At 42.5% G+C, this 21,006-nt stretch overlaps 1 protein-coding gene and 1 long non-coding RNA gene across 6 annotated transcripts in view; one reads left to right on the plus strand and one right to left on the minus strand.

The window, feature by feature from the left end:
- The window catches only part of PTPRG (protein tyrosine phosphatase receptor type G), a 555,232-nt gene that overhangs the window by 220,756 nt on the left and 313,470 nt on the right, over positions 1-21,006 (minus strand). The window lies entirely within an intron of this gene.
- LOC309336142 lies at positions 1,049-19,099 on the plus strand. Of its 2 annotated transcripts, none has more exons than XR_014153909.1 (3): positions 1,049-1,273; positions 2,401-2,605; positions 18,556-19,099. It is a non-coding gene; the product is annotated as an uncharacterized lncRNA (long non-coding RNA). The 2 variants fall into 2 exon arrangements; XR_014153910.1 differs by lacking the exon at positions 18,556-19,099 and adding an exon at positions 9,363-9,672.

Below are 21,006 nucleotides of genomic sequence, written 5' to 3' on the forward strand. Positions count from 1 at the left end.
CCATGCCTTCTTGGTGATATTTCTATCATTCCTAGGTTTTCTGATGGAGTAGAGAAGTGCCATACCCAGAGGCCATGATTCAGAGATGTCACAAGCATTTCCCTTCTGAAAACTTAAATGTAGGTTTTAAAACTTATTATGCACTGCACGTCCGACCTAGAAGGTTCTTGGCTACTGCTCGTGATTAATGAGGAGAGCTCAACCATGAACCTGGGTTCCAATGACACTATAAGCCAAACTTTGGCTTAGCTCGGCAAAGCACAGCGGGGGGAAAAGGGCCAGGGAGGAGCAAACTGGCTGTGAGCTCCTCTCTGGGACCCAGGCCCATTTGTGCTTTCTCAGTGAACCACAGCCCAGCCTACTTTACCATGAGAACCAGGCCATAGTTTTAGACTCAGACTATGTTAACAGAAATCAATGGGACTAAAATTTGCTATGATTAACTTGCCCCATTAGTTACAGTGCTAGCAAAAATCAAACCTGAGTTAACTCGCCACAGGCCTTCTACTTCCTGAAGGCTAATTTACCAGTGAAGTAAACATATGAAGATACAAAGTTGGCCTTCCATTTTTGTATGATTTTAGGCCGTCCAAGTGCCCCATACAGTCCCAGATTTACAGAAGCCGTCGTGGTTTCTGATTTGATCCCAGAACGTCCCGCTTTTCCTTAAGATGTCCCTATTTTCATCGGAGAAATTTTGGAGGGTATGGAGTTATTTGACCCCCCGAGCCAAGGGGATAAGTAACTATACAACCTTTAGAAGACATCTGAAGACAGCCCTGTATGGGGAAGTTTTTTTAATGTTCAATGTTTTATTATGTTTTTATAAATGTTGGAAATCACCCAGAGTGGTTGGGAGGAACCCAGTCAGATGGACGGGGTATTATTATTATTATTATTATTATTATTATTATTATTAGACATCCCTATTTTCATTGGAGAAATGTTGGAGGGTATATGATTATCATCGGCTGCAGAAGGCCAGAGAGTGTTACCATGGCTACCATCTCTGCAGAGGTGTCAATAAGCTAATAGGGTTCCACTTGGTCCTCCTATGAAGCTTCAGACTGTGGCCTGATTCCTTATGCCAAGCTGTGCTCAAAACTGCCCAACCCGTTTGTTCACTTGCTAAATGGCTTGGTGACCTGCCTGCTTTCATATTCAGCTACTTTCTGGGTGGGCCCTTGTTCCCACCAGATATGCAGCTGACTATTCACACGATTACATAGATGCAAACATTTCTCCTGCTTCTTTACAAGCATCCTAGATAAAGGTAAGGGGACCCCTGGCCATTAGGTCCAGTCGTGGCCGACTCTGGGGTTGCGGCGCTCATCTCGCTTTATTGGCTGAGGGAGCCGGCGTACAGCTTCCGGGTTATGTGGTCAGCATGACTAAGCCGCTTCTGACGAACCAGAGCAGCACACAAAAACACCGTTTACCTTCCCGCTGGAGCGGTACCTATTTATCTACTTGCACTTTGACGTGCTTTCGAACTGCTAGGTTGGCAGGAGCAGGGACCGAGCAACGGGAGCTCACCCCGTTGCGGGGATTCGAACCGCCGACCTTCTGATCGGCAAGTTCTAGGCTCTGTGGTTTAACCCACTGCGCCACCCGTGTCCCTACAAGCATCCTAAGAATACACAAAAGAAGCAAGCCAGCTGTGAGAAGCAGCCCACCATTACTGGAAGAAGTGCTGCAAATCATTTTGTTGCCCAAGGCAGAGAAGCAAACTGGATTCCCCACCCCACCTCCAAGTCAATGTACATAGTACCCAAGGCCCTTTGGCACTGGAGACAGAAAATCTCACAAGCATCTTCCCCCATTGGTCAAAATACCACCACAATAAATTAAACAGTGAACCATTTGCTTCCCTTTCATGTCACTGAAAATTAACTACTGGAGGGCCCTCTGGCCAATGGAAAGGCAGACCTCAGTCACTGTCATTTATGGAAAATAATTACAAGCTGTAACATATGACGTCGTTGGGCAGCAAAGCTGTGTGCCCCATGTTCAACCACCTTCGTTAAGGTGGCATCAATTTTATATGATGGAAAAGTGAGGCATGCTTTTCTTGTGAAAACAGACCTGCAGTTAACATTAAGCTAATAAACGAAAGTTGAGATTTCTATTGCAGAAAATGTGTGAGCCAACATTCAGTCCAGAAGCTACTAATGCTTCTATTATAAAATGATAAATGTCACAGTCATAATCGGAATTTTTCAAGGGTTTCGGTGCGTTTGTTTTTACACTGAAAGCCAATGCATTAATAAAGCAATTGAAGGAGTAGGCATTTAAGTCTATGAATGTCAGTTGCAAGGTTTCACATATGTCATTCTGCAGTAATAAAAGACTTCATATATAGTGGTGGGGCCAAACATCGCTATTTTTATTTTTTATTAGGAAGCCGTCAGGACAAGAATGCAAGCAAATGGAAGAGAAAAATGAAGGCAACACCAATTAATCAGTTCCCCTGGTGACATTTTAATGCATTATTGGTACAATTATTCCAAAATGTCCTCAAAGGATCACCACACCTGCCTTTTTCAGAGTTCATTTTTCACCGAGTTTAACAAGCGGCCTTTCTGATTGGCTTTCATCTCCCAAGGTACTGTACCCTTTTATCCCTCTCCTTCTAAGGTAGAGCAGAAGAAGTTACTGTAAATATCAGGTATACTGAAAAACAGTATCTTTATACTGTGCTTCCCTCCATGGCCCCTTATGCTTTATCCTTTCACTGAGTGGTTCACTTCCATATACCGTATTTCTCCATGTACAGTGGTACCTCGGGTTACATACGCTTCAGGTTACATACGCTCCACTAACCCAGAAATAGTGCTTCAGGTTAAGAACTTTGCTTCATGATAAGTACAGAAATCATGCTCTGGCGGCGCGGCTGCAGCAGGAGGACCCATTAGCTAAAGTGGTGCTTCAGGTTAAGAACAGTTTCAGGTTAAGTACAGGCCTCCGGAACGAATTAAGTACTTAACCTGAGGTACCACTGTATAAGACGATGGTTTTTATTTTAATAAAATGTTCAAAATTGGTAGTCGTCTTATACATGGATAGTGCAGAGGGGGGGCAGGAGATTGTTGGCAGCCGGTCAGATGATTGGTAGCTTTGTTGAGGCGTGTGGTCAGGCGGCTGAGTGATTGTCGACAATCCCCTGTCCCAAAAAAGGCTCAGTAACTCTGAGCAATCCCCCCCATTACCTTAAAAGTGGGGGTGTGTTATGCACTTAAAAATATGGTATTTTGGTATGTTCACCTCACCAAAGACTTTTCATGTGGGGACACTGTCCATGAAAGGGCAGGGATGGAAGGCTAAGGAAGGAAGGGAATGGCATGGGAAACAGGAACTCCGCCTAGCAGTCCGCTACCCTAGGTGTCTGGTTCACTTGAGGGAGGCCTCCTCAGCTGGAACAGTTTACTTGGGAATGAGGGCATGGTCAGAAGTGGAGGAAAGGCGACAGACAGCATGCATGGCTGGAGCTAAGAAGCAGGGTGCAAGTCACCCTTTTACTCTGCCTTATTTTATTTTTGTGTGTTTATTTAACGACTAAAGCGAAAGGCCTCTAAGCAGTTTGCGAAAGACAAAACTAAAATATTTGTTTAAAACAAACTGCCTAGGGTTGTAGCCAACTAACCGTTGCTCAGTCGAGGGACCTAAGTGAGTCAGGTCTATTCATTTCAATGGCTCTACTGTGAAAAATGACTAAGGCTAGATACAACCCATAACAATTTTAAAGTATAAAACAAAACCTGTGTCCTGTGGTTGGGAAGACAGAAAGAGGGTATGTGGTGGGGATTTTGTTTGTGTGTGTGTAGGGGAGGGGAGGGGTCGGTTAGGGATTTGTCTGTAAGAGAAAAAAAGTGAGTGAGTGCACAAGTTTGTGTCATTTCTCCGGCCCCACCAACTGCAGTCATGAGGCCCTCTTCAAATATTTTAAGGGCTGTCACATGAAGGAGGGAGCATGCTTGCTTTCTTCTGCTATGGAGGGTAGGACTCGAACCAATGGCTTCAAGTTACAAGAAAGGAGATTCCGACTAAACATCAGGAAAATCATTTTGACAGTAACAGCTGTTTGGCAGTGGAACAGACTCCCACAAGAGGTGGTGGGCTCTCCCTCCTTGGAGGTGTTTAAGCAGAGGGTGGATGGCCATCTGTCATGGATGCTTTAGCTGGGATTCCTGCATTGCAGGGGGTTGGACTAGATGACCCATGGGTCCCTTCCAACTCTAAGATGAATGAACACACACATAATACTGGTGAAATGTTGCTATTGGCACTGTACTGGCAGTGCAGTATTATTGCTGCAATCGTTCAGCATGCTGCTTGCACTGCCTCGCCTGCCCTTACATTTCTATCTGAAACATCCATTAAGTTTCTTATTAACAATGGGGGCTTAATGAAAACCATACATTTCGCAATGAGTGCCTGGCCATGCATGGCATTTGTTTGGAAAGGGGATTACTCCTCCCTAGGAAAATGATGGGAGATTAAAGCATTAAAAATGTATGGCGTGTAATTAGTTTATCACTGACAGAATTTGGGGAGCGGGGAGGGAGCACTCCTAACAAAACACACGAGACACTAGCAAGGGATCGCTTGGAAAGATCAACGCTGGTTCTAACAACTAGGAGAGAGCCTTCAATGCAATGGTTCGGCTTTGATATGAAACTTCTCAGCACCAGGGATTCCTCTCCGATGGGCTTCTTCTGTGCAGGACACTCATGTATCTGTCAAACCCCCTTTCACTTTCATAAAAAAATGGGAGCTAGGTGGCCCCCCGAGTAGGCTACATTAATATTGCTTAAAATATGCAAGAACATCAAGATATTCTGCAACAGCGTCTTTGATACCCTCAGCATTTATTCCCAGTGGCTGTTTCCAGGGAAAGTTGAAACAGGAGCAGAAAATTAACAGCAATTCCTCTTCCAACCACTGGAGGCATTTTCATAACAGGCAGGCCACATTCACACGTAACACTAAGCCAAACTATCGCTTGAAGCAAATGTGCTAGCACCCAGGGAGGAAATATCACCTGCATTGTGCCATCTAGTACTTTAGCTCCATACAGCACGGCAGCTAAGCCAAGGTTTGACTTAGTATGTCATTTGAACCCAAGATAGTGATTAAGTGGTCCTTAACCACGACCTGTAGCCAAGGCTTCTTTCATATTCTACCTTCCCACGATGTGCAAATCAGGCCACAGTGAAATACTATTTCTCTTACAATCATTAAAGCAGGTCTAGGTAAGGCATTATATATAGTCTTTATTCCAGAAATGTATTCCACATACATTACTATGAAAACAGTCACAGTAGAATGTCATTCTAGAAAAAAGATTCAAATCAATTTTAAAAACGTTGTTGCTATTGTTGTTTATATTTATCAGTTGCCTTATGTGATATAAAGTTCTAGGTGATGTGCAATGAGGTACCAAGCAAATGATTACAGTACATCAAAATACAAATAATAAGCAACAGACTGGTGGTTTCATATGATTTTCAATCATATAATTAAAGAAAACAAGCTTTACCTTCAGCCTCTGAAAAGGCAGCTGCAATATTTTCTCAAGAAATCAAAGGCAGATAGAAAATGAAAAAAGAGAGGCGGATTGAATCTTTTTGTATGCGCTGTGGAAACTCAGCAGTTAAGCTCACCAGAGAAAACAGCTGTTTAGCAGAGCTGTCTTTACTAGGACAACACCAACATACACACGTACATATACACACACTTTACATATGTTAGAAGTGGTCTTCTCTCTCTGAACCCAGAGAGGATTATTTGCTTCAAAGTCATTGCTGTGTTTAAAGTCCACAGCCAAGTCCTTAATACAATTGCTTGCAGAATCATACCAGCGATATGGAGTTCTCAGAGTTCTTAAATCTGGCAATTTTCCAACTTCTTCCTCAGATGACCTCTTCAAAAAGCCTTCACTTGAATTCACAATTCCAACACATAGCCTTCAACAAGTCCTGCAATCTCCTATCATGATCCACATAGTATATTGTAACTTGAGCCCTTTTATGCCAAATCTGCTCATAGCCACTTCCGATACCTTGAAAAGAACAAGTTTATCTAGGAAGCACTAAAGTTTATCCTAGTTGACCAATCAAATATTTATTCAACTCCTTTTTAGAACAGTTTCCTCTTCTACCTTAACAAAGACTGTTCCAGAATTCTTCTCATCAGAACACAAGCTAATATCAACATTATACTGCCAAATTCAGGGCTGCTGTGTGAACACTCTGATATCACAGAAACCTGGGTGGCAGAACTGTTGGAAATTAGTTTTTTGATCTCTGATAGTCTGGAACAGCATTACTGATCTGCTTCAATGACATTTTTAGGCAGTTGTTTAATTTTTTTGGTCCTCAATCCTCCAGGTTTTGAGAGAGTACTTTAGATATGGATTTTATTTCTAATTAAGCAACTATTTTAGTCTTTAAAATAATAATAATAATAATAATAATAATAATAATAATAATAATGGTAACTTCCTCGTTAGATGGTCTGCTTGTCATGTTGTGAATGTTCATAAATATTCTAACTGCTCAGTAGCAAATTGTCAGCACAAAAATGGACTGTGATGCTGGCAGTGAAACAAGAAAATTGAGTATCCAGAGTGCAACTTTATTTGTTTAGAACAGCACGTTGATGTATATGTTTGTTTGTGGTGGTAACAGTACCACCACAAACAAAACAACCACTTAATGCAAATAAACCACCACCTCCAGGGGCAATGCATATTGTGGAATCGGTTTTCACTGATAGAGTTCAAACCTGGAAAAGATGAACTAATAAAGAAAACATGCTTCAAAATTTATGGGATTTGGGGTAGGTGAACCCAAAATGAATGAGAACACACCTGCCTGTATCAGAAGGAGCTCATTAATAATGTTTGTGACATACACACTGTGGTCTTCAGATCTTTCCTAGCAATGCAAAATATTCTATTACAATTAAGCAGAGCTGCTATTATACAGCACCTTTTGTATGGTGTCAGGCAGTAATTAACTTGCTTGAGATAAAACAGTAGGCAACTGTGAAAATATTTAAGCACCATTTTCCCCCCTGACCTAAGTGCCACATGCACAAAAGAATGTGAATCCCACCTGGCACGCAGGTAATTGTTATCAGCTGAATAATACTTGGGACTCACACTTTTCCTTTACTTAAATACCAATGTTTCCATTGCTAGGTTCTCTATCTCACACGCTCTGTGTCTGTATGAGTCTTATGCACTAGCAAATACTCCCCACAAGAGACATGAACTCAAAGCCCAGAGAGCTAGAATGGAGTTCTGGTTAAAAGATCAAGCTGTGAATGAAAATGTCCCAGCTCAGATTTGAACTCGCTCTACTGCCCTAGGCAAGCTGCTCTCTCCAGGCACCGCCTGTTCCTGGCACTTGTACATTCCGGGGGGCTGAGACTGAGAGCTGGCATGAGGAATAGGCAGTAGTGGACAGTGTGGCTGGACAACGCTCATGAGACATCCCAAACAGTTGAGCTGTTGCTGCTTACTAGGAAGGAGCGGGGAGGTGGTAAGGAGTTTGGTGCGCTGCAAACACACTGGCAGAGCCAATCTGGCACTCTTGCTGATGCGTCTACACTGTGCTGACCTCCTTGTTGCCTCCCTGCTCCCCACCTAGTAAGCAGCAGTGACTCAGCTTTGTACAATATTCCAGCCACATAAAAACTAGAGCTTCCTACACACACCTCTCTCCATCCTGCATATGGGCGGGCATGCAAGAAGCATTGTCATACTTCAAGGCACTTGAAGCGGGTGGTGAAGCCTAGGGAAAGGCACTTGAGAAACAAGGAAGAGGGCAGAATGAAGGGCCTGGAGGTTCCCTTGCCCCTCTGCTTTAGAAGGACTTCTCTAACTCCTGCAAAGTTAAGTTTCAGCCCACCAACCCTTTATACTTGGCATGCTCATTCAGTTTAGATCTATTTTACTAATATATGTTGAGGGACTGGGGCACATAGCTTGGCTCGCTGTCCAGAAAAAATCTTTCTCCCCTTCAAAAGTAAGGCATAACACTGAAATGCAGGAATATGACACAGCAACACGTACGCAAGGAGATAAACTTCTCCCACCTGAGCTTCTATTACACTCCTGTACGCTGGCAACCCACCTGCAATATTCACAGGAGAGCCTGGGGGGCTTAAATAACTGACACTGCAGCCGAGCAAGCGAGATAATTCTTTTGATGGAAAGTTATTGCGTCTGTGCACTGTAAAAGGAGGTTTGCTGATATTGGTGCCCAACATGGCACACTTTATAGACTGGGCGGATTGCTCTCTGCAGCATAGGGGTCGTATAAATAAAAGAAGCAGTCCCCCCACCCCCACATAGATACATGCACGTGCTTGTGCTTGCATGCTCAAACACACCCATACCCACCTGCCAAGAGTTTGCACTCTGTTTTTATCCTGTTCAGGCATAAATCAAATGTAATCAGATTTTCGGCTGTCTCCTGAAGCGAACACTGGGCCACAATTCAACAGTTAAACACGCTTAAGCCCACTGAAATCCACCCTTCATATTCATCTCTGACCTCTTCCCCCCAAAAAAACCTGAGTTATAAAAAGCTTGCTGCATCAGAGCTGAAAAATAGTCAATACACAAGACTTTTAAATATAAGTCTGAAAGGCAAGATCCCATACATTGTCAAGTACCATTCCTTTCCAAATATTACTTTCATCTCAAATAGCAATGCCACCTTGACAATCTTTACAGAGTTACTGATTTATAATACACAAGGACATATTATTGTATTGAACAGGCATCTCTAAAACAGGTAAGAGTTTACTTAAATACATTGATTACCCCAAATAATAGGTAACCTTATTGGTTAGGAAATTGTTTGAGCATCATATAACAAATGCCTAGCAACAATGGAGGAGTCATATTTATTTACAATATTGGTTCCAAAGCAGCACCAATATGTATAAGAGAAAAATATGGAAATGCTTACTTAGAGAAAAGTATAGTTCTTTCTCCTGCCAACCTAGCAGTTCGGAAGCACGTCAAAGTGCAAGTAGATAAACAGGTACTGCTCCGGCGGGAAGGTAAACGGCGTTTCCATGTGCTGCTCTGGTTCGCCAGAAGTGGCTTAGTCATGCTGGCCACATGACCCGGAACCTGTACGCCGGCTCCCTCGGCCAATAAAGCGAGATGAGCACCGCAACCCCAGAGTCGGCCACGACTGGACCTAATGGTCAGGGGTCCCTTTACCTTTACCTTTATAGTTCTTTCAGTTATATACCATGAAAGGGGGGGGGGAAGAACCACACTTCATGGGCATCTGGAAACAGTGGACAGAGTTTTGTACATTATTTATTTCATTTTCCAGACCAGTGGAGAAAAACTGCCATCATCCTGATCGTCCCAGACACCCAATTGCTTGAACTGCACAGTCCAAATTCTGCTACATCAACTCATTTTGTGTTTGTGATGGCAAAGGAGGTCCTGCCTGTTTTGAAAACTTCAGAACTTTGTTTTGAAAACCACATTGGTAAGGAATGTATGCTATGTATGCCCAACTCCATTGGATACAGCAAAAAACAACAACCTGACAGCCACTTAATTCTTCCTTCCCTCAGCCCTCAACCTGCATAGGACAGCAAAGAAAAAACCCATATCTAAATAACAAGGCACCTAAAAATTATCCAGTTGCTTGAAGCAGAGAGAGTTTTGTCAACAATGACTGACTTTATAGCTACACCTTTCTGCTACTTTTCAGGATTCACCTACGCTAGAAACTGATGCTTTATTAGCTAAACTCATCACTCCCTTCAAAGATTCCCTTCAGGAATCACAAGACAGAGAAACCAGTAGGAGAACACTTCAATCTCCCAGGACATTCTATACAAGATCTCAAAGTAGCTGTTCTATTACAAAGGAATTTCAGAAATAGACTGGCTAGAGAAGCTGCTGAATTGCAACTTATTACCAAACTTAAAACCATGGAGAGACCTGGTCTGAACAAAGACATTGGATTCTTATCTCATTATACATGACAAAGCCATTTTTCACCTTCTCACCCCTTGCTTTTTCCTGTAGGACCTATTGCAGTCGTTAAGAGTTGTCAACAGGCTCATCACAGCTATCTGCCAATCACCCATTCCCACCACCCTCCTGAGTAATACCCCTCCCCACCTTCTCACTATACAGAAGGGTCTGGTGACTTCTGTTTCAGTGTATCTGAAGAAGTGTGCATGCACACGAAAGCTCATACCAAGAACTAACTTAGTTGGTCTTTAAGGTGCTACTGGAAGGAATTTTTTTATTTTGTTTTCCCTTCAAAGAAACCCAGAAAAATGGAGTCTTGTCGGAATACTTGTCACTATTTTATCACTGTGGTTATATAATCTCAAGCTCAATCAGAGGTGAAGCCATGACCTAGTTTGGATTTGTACTGATCTTATGTCCTGTTTCTTGCCATAAATCACTTCCTTCCCTAGCTTCTCACCCTTATGATGGGAAGCACTTGCCTGTATTCTGTTATACAAAGAGGTTAGTTTTCACATTTATTTATTTATTTTTGAAACAAAAGAACAGCTTTACTCCCAGGCTTTTGTAACAGCTTCCAGAATTCCAGGGCTTGAGGAGGGGACACCCTTTTCTTCTGATCCCCAAAAAATTCATTGCAGCATCTACAACCCTCAGTTCTTAGGACTGATATTAATAAGAAAAAAACCACACACACCACAGAACTGGAATGAAAAGCCTGCAAGTCTCAGACTTAAGGCATTGCAAGATGCTCCGTGAATCAGAAATAGGCTGCGAACACAGTTTCCTTTATAGGTCAGTGTGCAGAAATAGGAAAGAGAAGGAGGCAGGGAAAAAACCTGTGACATTTCTGCTTCTTGTTCAGCTGAGATGTTCCTTACCACACCTGTAGGATAGAAATTTGGTCAGGGGTGCCACAGGCAACACTGGCCTCTGTCCCTCTTTCCTTCCCTCCTTTCCTCTGATGTCCTCTTGCATCTCTGCCTCCCACAGGCTTGCATAGCTGTTTGTTGTAGCAGGCCTGGCTACAATCTCTCCAGGCGAATGGAGCCCCTGGGGCTGGTCCTGGGGTGCCTCGGAGTAAGCTAGCAAGTGGGCATGGGGTGGAATAATTGGGCTCCTGAACACCCCCCCTCCGGGGTGCTGTAGACTGAATGTAGTTCGTCAAGGGAGCCATGGACTCAAAAAGGTTGAAAACCTCTTACGCAAGGGCAACCGTCTGATGGATAGCTCAGTTGGTGGAGCATGAGACTCTTAATCTCAGGGTTGTGGGTTCAAGCCTCATGTTGGGTGAAAGAGTCATGCACTGCAGATGGTTGGACCAGATGACCCTCATAGTCCCTTCCAACTCAATGCTTCTATGATGAGAGAACATTAGGACAGCGAGGCAGCCAGGCAAAGACACCATCACACGTTTTGTTGCTGTGCTCTTGCTTTTAAATCAAGGCTAGTAGTCCCGCTTGGACTACTGCAATGCGCTCTACGTGGGGCTACCTTTGAAGGTGACCCGGAAACTACAACTAATCCAGAATGCGGCAGCTAGATTGGTGACTGGGAGCGGCCGCCGAGACCATATAACACCGGTCTTGAAAGACCTACATTGGCTCCCAGTACGTTTCCGAGCACAATTCAAAGTGTTGGTGCTGACCTTTAAAGCCCTAAATGGCCTCGGTCCAGTATATCTGAAGGAGCGTCTCCTCCCCCATCGTTCTGCCCGGACACTGAGGTCCAGCTCCGAGGGCCTTCTGGCGGTTCCCTCACTGCGAGAGGCCAAGTTGCAGGGAACCAGGCAGAGGGCCTTCTCGGTGGTGGCGCCCGCCCTGTGGAATGCCCTCCCATCGGATGTCAAGGCGATGGACAACTACCTGACATTCAGAAGACATCTGAAGGCAGCCCTGTTCAGGGAAGTTTTTAATATGTGACATTTTAGTGTATTTTTTATCTCTGTTGGAAGCCGCCCAGAGTGGCTGGGGAAACCCAGCCAGATAGGCGGGGTACAAATAATAAATTATTATTATTATTATTATTATTATTATTATTATTATTATTATTATTACAGGCTTGAAGATCTACTTTGCTTGTTTACATAAACCTGATAACAACCAACTGGAGTCTGGTGCAGTGTGCATGGAGGAGTTGGGCGGCCCAGGCAAAAAGTCCTGCTAGCTAGGTCCTGCTAGCTAGGGATAATTGGAGTTTTAGTCCAAAAACAGCTGGAGACCCGGAGCTAGAGAAAGGGTGTGTGTGTGTGTGTGTGTGTGTGTGTGTGTGTGTGTGTGTACAAAGCTAAAATGTCCATTTGCTGCTCCTTCCATATGTGCTTCCAGCTCTGTACACCACTGGCACCTGCAAGGGTGATTTGAAGAAAATGCAGATCACCACTACAGCCCTATGTAGATGGTACAACATCTAGCATAGTTCCAACCAGCTCATTTTCCTGGCATGCCCACCCCACCCCTAGTCACATGGTGTCCAAGAACTGGATGACAGAGCCTTTTTTTTAGTAGTGAGGTTCCTGCACCAGCTGCTAGATGACCTTTTCGCTAGATTACCTTTGAAGTTCCTTCTAACTCTGTCATTTAATGTCACATTCAAATATGAATTGTATACACGAGGGCGCTACAGAATTGTAATATCCAGTCTGAACACACTGGGTTGGAGTAGTAGCTGGAGGACCCAGAGGTGGTGGGGGGACCCTGTCTCTCACTGCTCATAGGCACTACATATTTATTTTTATTCATTCATAAAAATATCTGCTATATCCTACAGCTACTGTCTTGACATAACTAAAACTAAATCCTTCTGAACAGCCATGTGAAATACAAAAACCTACATGTAATTCTGGTAAAATTGATGCAATTAATACTTTGCAGGCAAATACCTGAAAAACACGTATACTTTTAATCTGCAGTTTTATTTACTCATTGTGGTCCTTGCTGGGAAAACCCAAATTGCTTCCCGCTTCAGAGAAAAATTGGTCCTGCTTGCATCAAATATAAGACCAGTAGAAAACCAGAGCCTATAATATTTTTACCCACTTTATATCCACGTCAACCTTTTTCTTCAATGAGAATGAACAACAAGAAACTACACTGCCTTACCAGCATGTTAAACAGAAGTTGCAGCTAGGTGACTCTAATTCCAAGGAAGGTGTGCCACACCTGCTTTTAGCGAATCAATTTGCTCATTGTCCAAAATGCCTATCATTCCTAAAGGCAATCCTCCTACCTATCATCACAGACCAGGGGTCCATCTCCATTCATAAGAACATTACTCTTGTCAAAGAAATTGAAGGTCCTATTCAAATCACAGCTTCCTGCCAACTCTGATCTCTCATTCCATCTTTCACACCATAATCTGCTTAAATTGAAGAAAACCCTGCTAGGGAAGAAATGCTGAACCTTCCACCTTCCAGTAAAGCCTGCAGGAGGATCATATCTGTCAGTTTGCATGTCTCAGCAAAGTGCCCATCAATAATGGAGAGGGGAGACAGGTGGGGGATGGGCTGTCTTTCTAAGGTATTCTGAAGACAACCTGCCAGGCCAGTTTTTCATTCCTCTACCTGTGGCTGAATTCCCACCTGCCCGCCCACAACTGTAAAGCAGGCTTGTTTCTGTAATCAGATATTGAGTAAAAACACAAGTTAAACAGGTCATATCTAGCTGGTCACAATTTCCCGAGGTCCATAGCATCTTTAATTATAAAACTGAACTGTTTGAACATGTGGATTCATTAGAAATATCCCTTTTTGGGTGGCACTTTTGGGGAAGGGGACTGTCATGTACAACATGCATCATAAATGGGTATATCTACATGAACACGTATTTCAAAGAGGCAAGCTACTTCTGTGCTGGGATTACAAAACTGTAATACAAAACAAAGGGCTAACCATCAGTGGCAGACTTTGGGCTTTAACATTTCAGCGGTAGCTGTGCAACCCCAAAATTTGGTGTCCCAACAGTTCCCACCTTCCATTGCTCATCATTGTTACAGTGCCCCCTGTGAAACCCTCTCAGTTTGGTACCCAGTGTGAGCAAACTGGCTGCGCTACCCTAAATCTGCCTCTGCAACCAATGTGGTATCACCCCCTCTCGAAAAGTTCTTAGGCAGCCCAATTGTAAGGGATGTAGTCCAACAACATCTGGAGGAAACCCTAAAGACTGTCCCTGACTTAGTAGAATTAAAGAATTGCCGACAATGTTTTTGGAATCCACAACTGCTATGCAGAATTCAGCATCAGGGAGGACCTCCTTGGTGTTTAAACTTTCAATGGTGCCCTATGCGACTCCAAAATCCAGAGAGAAGCAGCTTGCCAGGTGAGATGGAGCCGCCATGCTAGCTTCCTGGCAGGTGAGTCAAGGCTGCTTCTTGAGAGAATGGAAGGTGCAAGGGAGTGGGAAAGTCAATGTGGTATAAATGCATCGGTGGAGCCAATTCCGTGCTCCTGCTGGTGTGCTTCCACTGTGCCAACCTCCTCCCCAAAGAAAGCAACGGTGACCCACCTGCTGGAAAGGTGGCACAGTAGCTCTGCCTGGCCTGGCAAGCCACTTGTGCAGCTGGAGATGCAGCAATCGTGGGCAAGTTTATGTTGTGATGTGAGAAGGGCATGGCAGCGTGTGGGTGAACAGCTTCAAAAGGACAAAGGGTGTGCCACGTGTGAAAAATGATGAATGATATTCCACAAACATTGGGCAGCCAAGCCAGGAGATTGCCATAGCACTGACCAGTGTTTCAGCTAAGCAGTATTAAGTACTGTAGCCTACAAATCCTATTACATAAATAAATGTCAATACGTGTAATTTTAACATGCAATTTTTATTTACTGAACTGCTGGTTTTACTTATAGACTGAATATTTTTTAGGTCAGCTTGCTTTTAACATATAATTATATTGGTATTTTTAACGAATATTTTATCATCTCTTTGATGATTAAATAAAAAATAAGAAGCAGAAAACGTAATGTACATAGCCACTGTACAAACCCAGCCTGTACAACCTGCTCCAGGCCTTGCCAAGTAAACAAATTAGATATCTTATGAGGTTGGTACCTTCTCTTCATTTTAACTTCATGCCGCTGCAAGCATCACTGATTCAAGTATATTTTATATTACACCTGGTACTCATTTCAATCTTTTAATCATCATCCTTTTATAAACAGAGAACACATAGATAAATCTCACTCAGCGAAACATCAAATTGGAAGTTGGATACATTAAATAAGGAGGTGGAATACAGAAAAGGTGTTCTGCTTGCTTGGATAATGGAACAGCGAAGGCAATCTCTGGGATCTTGGACTGTTAATATCACTCCGCCGAAACACATAAAAATTAGCCAGAGAACAGAACACGATTTCAGGGATAAGGCATCAGCAAATTGATTTTTAAGCACTATTATCCGATGGCTATCTCTGATTGTCAGGTAAAGCTCTCTTTGCTGCGATAAAGATATGACAGGGCAATAAGTCCTGACAATTATCCTTACTAATTATAAGCAAATACAGTCAGTTTATCTGATTTTGAATCATAGCCACATTTGCAAATTCACTCCACCATAACTTTTCCCTACCAGCTGTCTCAATCACATGTGAAGGAATGGTTGGAGATGTTCCTCTGAGATTACAAGCAAGAGATGTGAGGTGACAGGCCCTTCTGTTTTGATTCCCCATCCCAAGATCATTCTGAATGTGCATTATTATTCCAGTCTCTAAAAGGGCTAGGATAGTAAACAGAGAAAGCCTTTAATTACTAATTGCTACACGTGCATATGACTCTCTATAATGATAATCGGGGTTAGTTATTTTAAAGGTATTTTGAAGTGCCCTGTGCAGAATCATCCAAGAAACAAATATTCCTAATATGCTTAATTATATGAAATCAGTTTCAGGCAATGAGGTTAAGAGACAACTTGATTATTGTGTGTAACCACTTGCAAAAAAAAACCAAGGAGGAATTATAACTTTCTCTTTCCCAAACATTAGACAGGCTAAAATGTACTCATGCTGTGTTAAGCTAGCATAAAGCTCATCCTTAAGCTGCAGGAAAGAAAGGTGTTTCCTAGGATAGTGGTATATAGTGAATGAATTTATACAGCAAGGATACTAGTAGCTGTGGTGGTTTTCAAGTCCTTGTCTTGAGATATAAGGAAATATTGTAATGGCAGTGATAACTGTGGCATAGTGGTTAGAAAGTTGGACTAGGACCTGGGAAGCCAAGGTCCAAGTACCAACCCAGTCCTGAAGCTCAAGGGGTGACCTTGGACCAGCCACTATCTCTCAGTGTGAGCTGCCTCACAGGGTTGATTTGAGGATAAAATGGGGAGACAGAGAACCATGAACACTACCTAGACCTCCTTGACCCTGTATACCCGAAGGAGCATCTCCATTGTCCAGCACCGATGGCCTTCTGGTGGTTCCCTCATTGCAAGAAGTAAGGTTACAGGGAACCAGACAGAGATCGTTCTCAGGAGACAACTATCTGACTTTTAGAAGAAATCTGAAGGCAGCCCTTAGGGAAGCTTTTAATGTGTGATGTTCTACTGTGGTTTTATAATTTACTAGAAGCCTCCCAGAGTGGCTGGGGCAATGTAGTCAGCTGGGTGTCAAATGAATGATCAATAAACTCCCTATGAATGTACCTTCTTATCTGTCACGGGAAGAAAAATCTCTCTTTTCCAAACAGTCGAGGGGCTGTGTTTGTGACTGCTCACTCAAGCCCATGGGAAGAAAAGGAAGTGGCTATGGGGACAAGGATTTGGAACTAGCTTGGAGCCAGAAAAGGCTGCAGTAACTGTGGGTGTGAATAAATCTGTATGGCGTTGAGGAGCTGGTCACGCACACATACACACACATATTTAGAATCAATAATTCAAAGGCTGCACCCCATAAAATCTTTCGAGATGAGGATGACACCTAGTTACTATCCACATAATAAAAAAATTCACCAACCCTGATTTCATCAGTAGATTGAATTTACGAAACTTTACTTGATTTTAATTGGTGAAGTGGAGCTGTAGGTGCAAGACACAGCTTTTGATTTTTGAGGCTCTTTGTTCCAGCGCTTTAATATACTAGCAAATGAAAAATACATATTTAAAATAGTCTTTCCAGTGACTATTTCAGGTCTGTCAGTACCCGAAGATGCGACCTTTCTGAATATATCTTGTATAGATCAGCAATCTAGACAGGAAACCAATGAAAAAGCTAGATAACAATGAAATATCAAAATAGAAATTAAATTAAGTTTAAAAGGAAGATTTATTTGGGGTAGCCTTTCCTTCTCTCCAATGAATGATAAAGTTGAAAAATCAAATCTTCATTTCTCTCCCCCCCCCATTAAGATTTGGTAATATCTAGGTTTATTTAAAAGTGATTGATCAATCAGTTTTAAATACACCAGGTGATGAATAAACTAAAAAGTATTTAATCAGCTGACAGCTCTCCCAATTAAACAGATAATAAGCCCTGGGCTGCTGTAATCAATGAATGTCAAAGTTAGGTCACACCCATACATCTGAAGATTAGTCTAGGGTAGGTAATTCTGAAGGGTTGACTAATTTGCAAGAGTTTGTATGCTGCAAGAAAAACCATATGGAGTTTTAGCTATAAAACCTATAGATTTAACAGCAGTATGCAGCATATGAGTGAAGAAGTAGCGGCGAATTCATGCCACAATTTTATTTTATAAAAGTAAATACAATTTCATGTGAATCTTGAAACTATCCATTTGGTATAATTTCAAAACCCAATCTGGCCTCTTTTATTAGCCGAGCCTAGTTACTATTTATAACCTTTTTAAAAAGAAACTCAGACGGTAAAAAAATTTCCCTAGTGTCTCTGATATGTGTCTTTTTTTAAAAAAAGGGGGGGGGGTCCTTTGTCCACTTCTAGCTTTCTAGAGCTGGAGAATCTACGGTAATTTTTAAAGCATTAGCATCACTGTATCTGTTGCCTTCCATTAAATGGGTCTCATTAACTCTGTCAAATTCTCCAACCTCTTTATTGATTTTTTTCTCCAATTCAAAATAACTTCTTTCTACTAGGAACTTGCTGTCAGTCTTATCTAACATCATCACCTCCAACAAATCTCTCCTGATCTCAACAGCACAACCCCACCCTGCACCACAAGACTCTGATTAAACTTGTAGAAAATTGGAATTATGTTGAGATAAGATGCCTAACTTTTAGTCTATCATTATATCATAATTACAGTGAAGCAGCACTGACACATCCTAGAGGTGAACCTCAGGGGAAAAGAAAATGCTGCCACCAGGCTCTCATCAATGTCTAATGGTACTGTGCCCAATGGATGGATCCTTCAAACTCAAATTCCGCATGCACTCTGACATTTGAATGATTGAAAGCTAGTTGCCTCTGGCAGACAGCAAGATGACAATACCATAAAATAAGACTATGCTGTTCTACTCCACAGCTTCTTTTCTTAGACCATGCAAAACCATTCCTGCAGACCATCCATACATCTGCAGAACACATTTTAATTTCAGACCTTCCTCTCCCAATTTCCTCTTAATTATCACAGGGCATTTGCTGAAAAGATCAGCCAGATGGAGATTAAATATTTCACTACTGGAAGATGAAGCATTCTGCTGTAAAATGGAGACTTTAATGCAATAAAATCATTAATTAAAGACATATCCAATTCCCTAGTCACAAGATGGGAAACACAAGAGACAATCACAACAGGATAAGTGCATCAGCTCAGACAATTACATAAACACAAGCTGTAACTGACAACCGTCTTGGACAGAAGAGAAGCCCAAACAAGGCAAGCTTTCATAAGAATTATAGCCATCCTTCTTCCTTAAAATTAGACCATGCTGAATACTTCATGAAGACAATCCCAAGATGTTCTTCCAAGCAGAGGCAGAGTACAGGGGAATGAATGAGTCAGTAGAGGAACTCTAAGGAGACAAGATTATCTTCTCTTGCTTGAAGGCTTATTAGCGAATGTAGGATTTACCAGTAGGCCGAGCCACGTAATAAAACACATCGTTAGATTAACACATTATATGACATGTATAACTGGATGAATGCATAAAACTGCTAATCATCAGAAAATTAAGTCTGAAGGATCACTGAACTGTTTTCTCTCCTCTCCAGTCAACAAACACTTTCTCTTTACAGTACAACGAAAGCCAAACTAGTGAGTGATACATCTAACATGGCTTGGCGTATATCACCAGTCAAGCCGTGCCTGAAATTTAAACGCCACAAAACATGAAACCCTCCATAAAGCGGGAGATGAAGAGCAGTATTTAAGTTTAATAAATAATAAATAAATAAATAAAAACATAGATATTCCATTCACCAAACACCCTTTAAACTAAGACTTGCACAATTTCACCTGTGCTTTTGCCAGAACCACCTCTTGATGGCTGGAAACTAATAATATCCTTGAAGTCTGTCAAGCAGAAATTAGCTGATTTATTATTTACTGACCTGGATTATGAGAATGTTTATTTTATATTGAAGATATATTGGATCAGATCCAGATTTATTTTTTATTTTTCTGGGTAAAGTCATGTCCCTTGTTCCAGAGTGCATCTTATTTGGAAACCAGAAGAGAATACAAGTATTTCAAGAGTAGATCTATAAACCCCCCTTAGGTATTGCACACGTAACCTTCTGGATAATGCAGGATTAAGGTCCCACTGACAACATTCTTGTAAAACTCCATATTCCTTGTAAAATGCAATGAAAATCCGGATCATTGCATTGAATTACTTTGCCATAAGCCAATGCAGAACCCATATCTAGTAGTGGTCAGCGTGGTGGTGTTTGCATGACCTCCTGGCAGCTGAGTCACTGCTGCATACCGGGAAGGAGAGGGGGAGAGGCGATGCAGTGTGGAGGTTGACTGAGTGCAAATGCACCGTCAGGAGTGCAAGACTGGTTCTGCCAGGCATGTTTCCACTGCCCCCATGTCCCAGTAAGCAGCAGCAGCAGCAACTCAGCCATCAGGAGATCAGGTGATCACCACCACCCGCCGCTGTTCATATCTTTGTCCCTTGGAAATTTTGTGAGGCTTGTGAGACTCAAAAAACATGCCGAGATCCAAAGAGCTTTTTTACTGTTGCCCAAGGGCTTGCACTCCCCTATTGCGATATCTGGCTGTTTTTGTCTTTCAAAAGCAGTGTCAGAAACTGCTATTGAAATTGCCCTCCATTTCAACAGCTACTCTTTCTCCAGCACCTCTGGCTTCCATGAAAGAAAACAGCACTAAAGCCCTTTGGGGCACAATGCTCTTTTGGTTCCTTGTTACAGAGAAGAGCTTTGTGTACCTGTCCCTTTTTATTTGCCCTCCTGTCATGTTTTGAAGCTGTGGCTTGCAATTCTTGTTTGGAAGGCACATACAAACCCCCTAGATTGGTCTAACAGTACACGAGAAAGCCACACTGCTGAAGCTAAGCAGGTTTAGGTCTAGTTAGTGTCTGGATGAGAGACCACCTAAAGAACCCCATGAACGCTGCCTTGAGTTCCATGATGGAAGAACTGCAGGATATAAATTTAACTGGTAATTAGCCACAGTTTGGCACTCCAGCTACAACAGTTGTCTACGGTTTGCACTAAAGAGGAAGCAACTACAGTGGTACCTTGGTTTGCAACCGCTTTGGATTACAACCGCTTTGGATTAAAACCACGTCAAACTCTGAAGTGCGTGTCCCTTTTTTTAGATTACAACCCATTTTTGGGTGGAGGCCCCATTGGCGAAAGCGCGCCTTGGGTTACAACCTGTTTTGGTTTACAACCAGACCTCCAGAACGGATTAGGGTTGTAAACCAAGGTACCACTGTACTTGAATGAGAGTGGGTGAGGACATATGTGAGAGTCCAAGGCTTGCTCAGGTACTGCCATATCCAGCTCAGTTGGTAGAGCATGAGGCTCATAATTTCAAGGTTGTGGGTTCGAGCCCCACATTGGGCAAAATGTTCCTGACCATTGTGGTCCCTTCCAAATCTACAATTCTACG

The sequence above is a fragment of the Podarcis erhardii genome (genome assembly GCF_964252035.2).
Source record: "Podarcis erhardii genome assembly, chromosome: 2".
Taxonomy (NCBI): domain Eukaryota; kingdom Metazoa; phylum Chordata; class Lepidosauria; order Squamata; family Lacertidae; genus Podarcis; species Podarcis erhardii.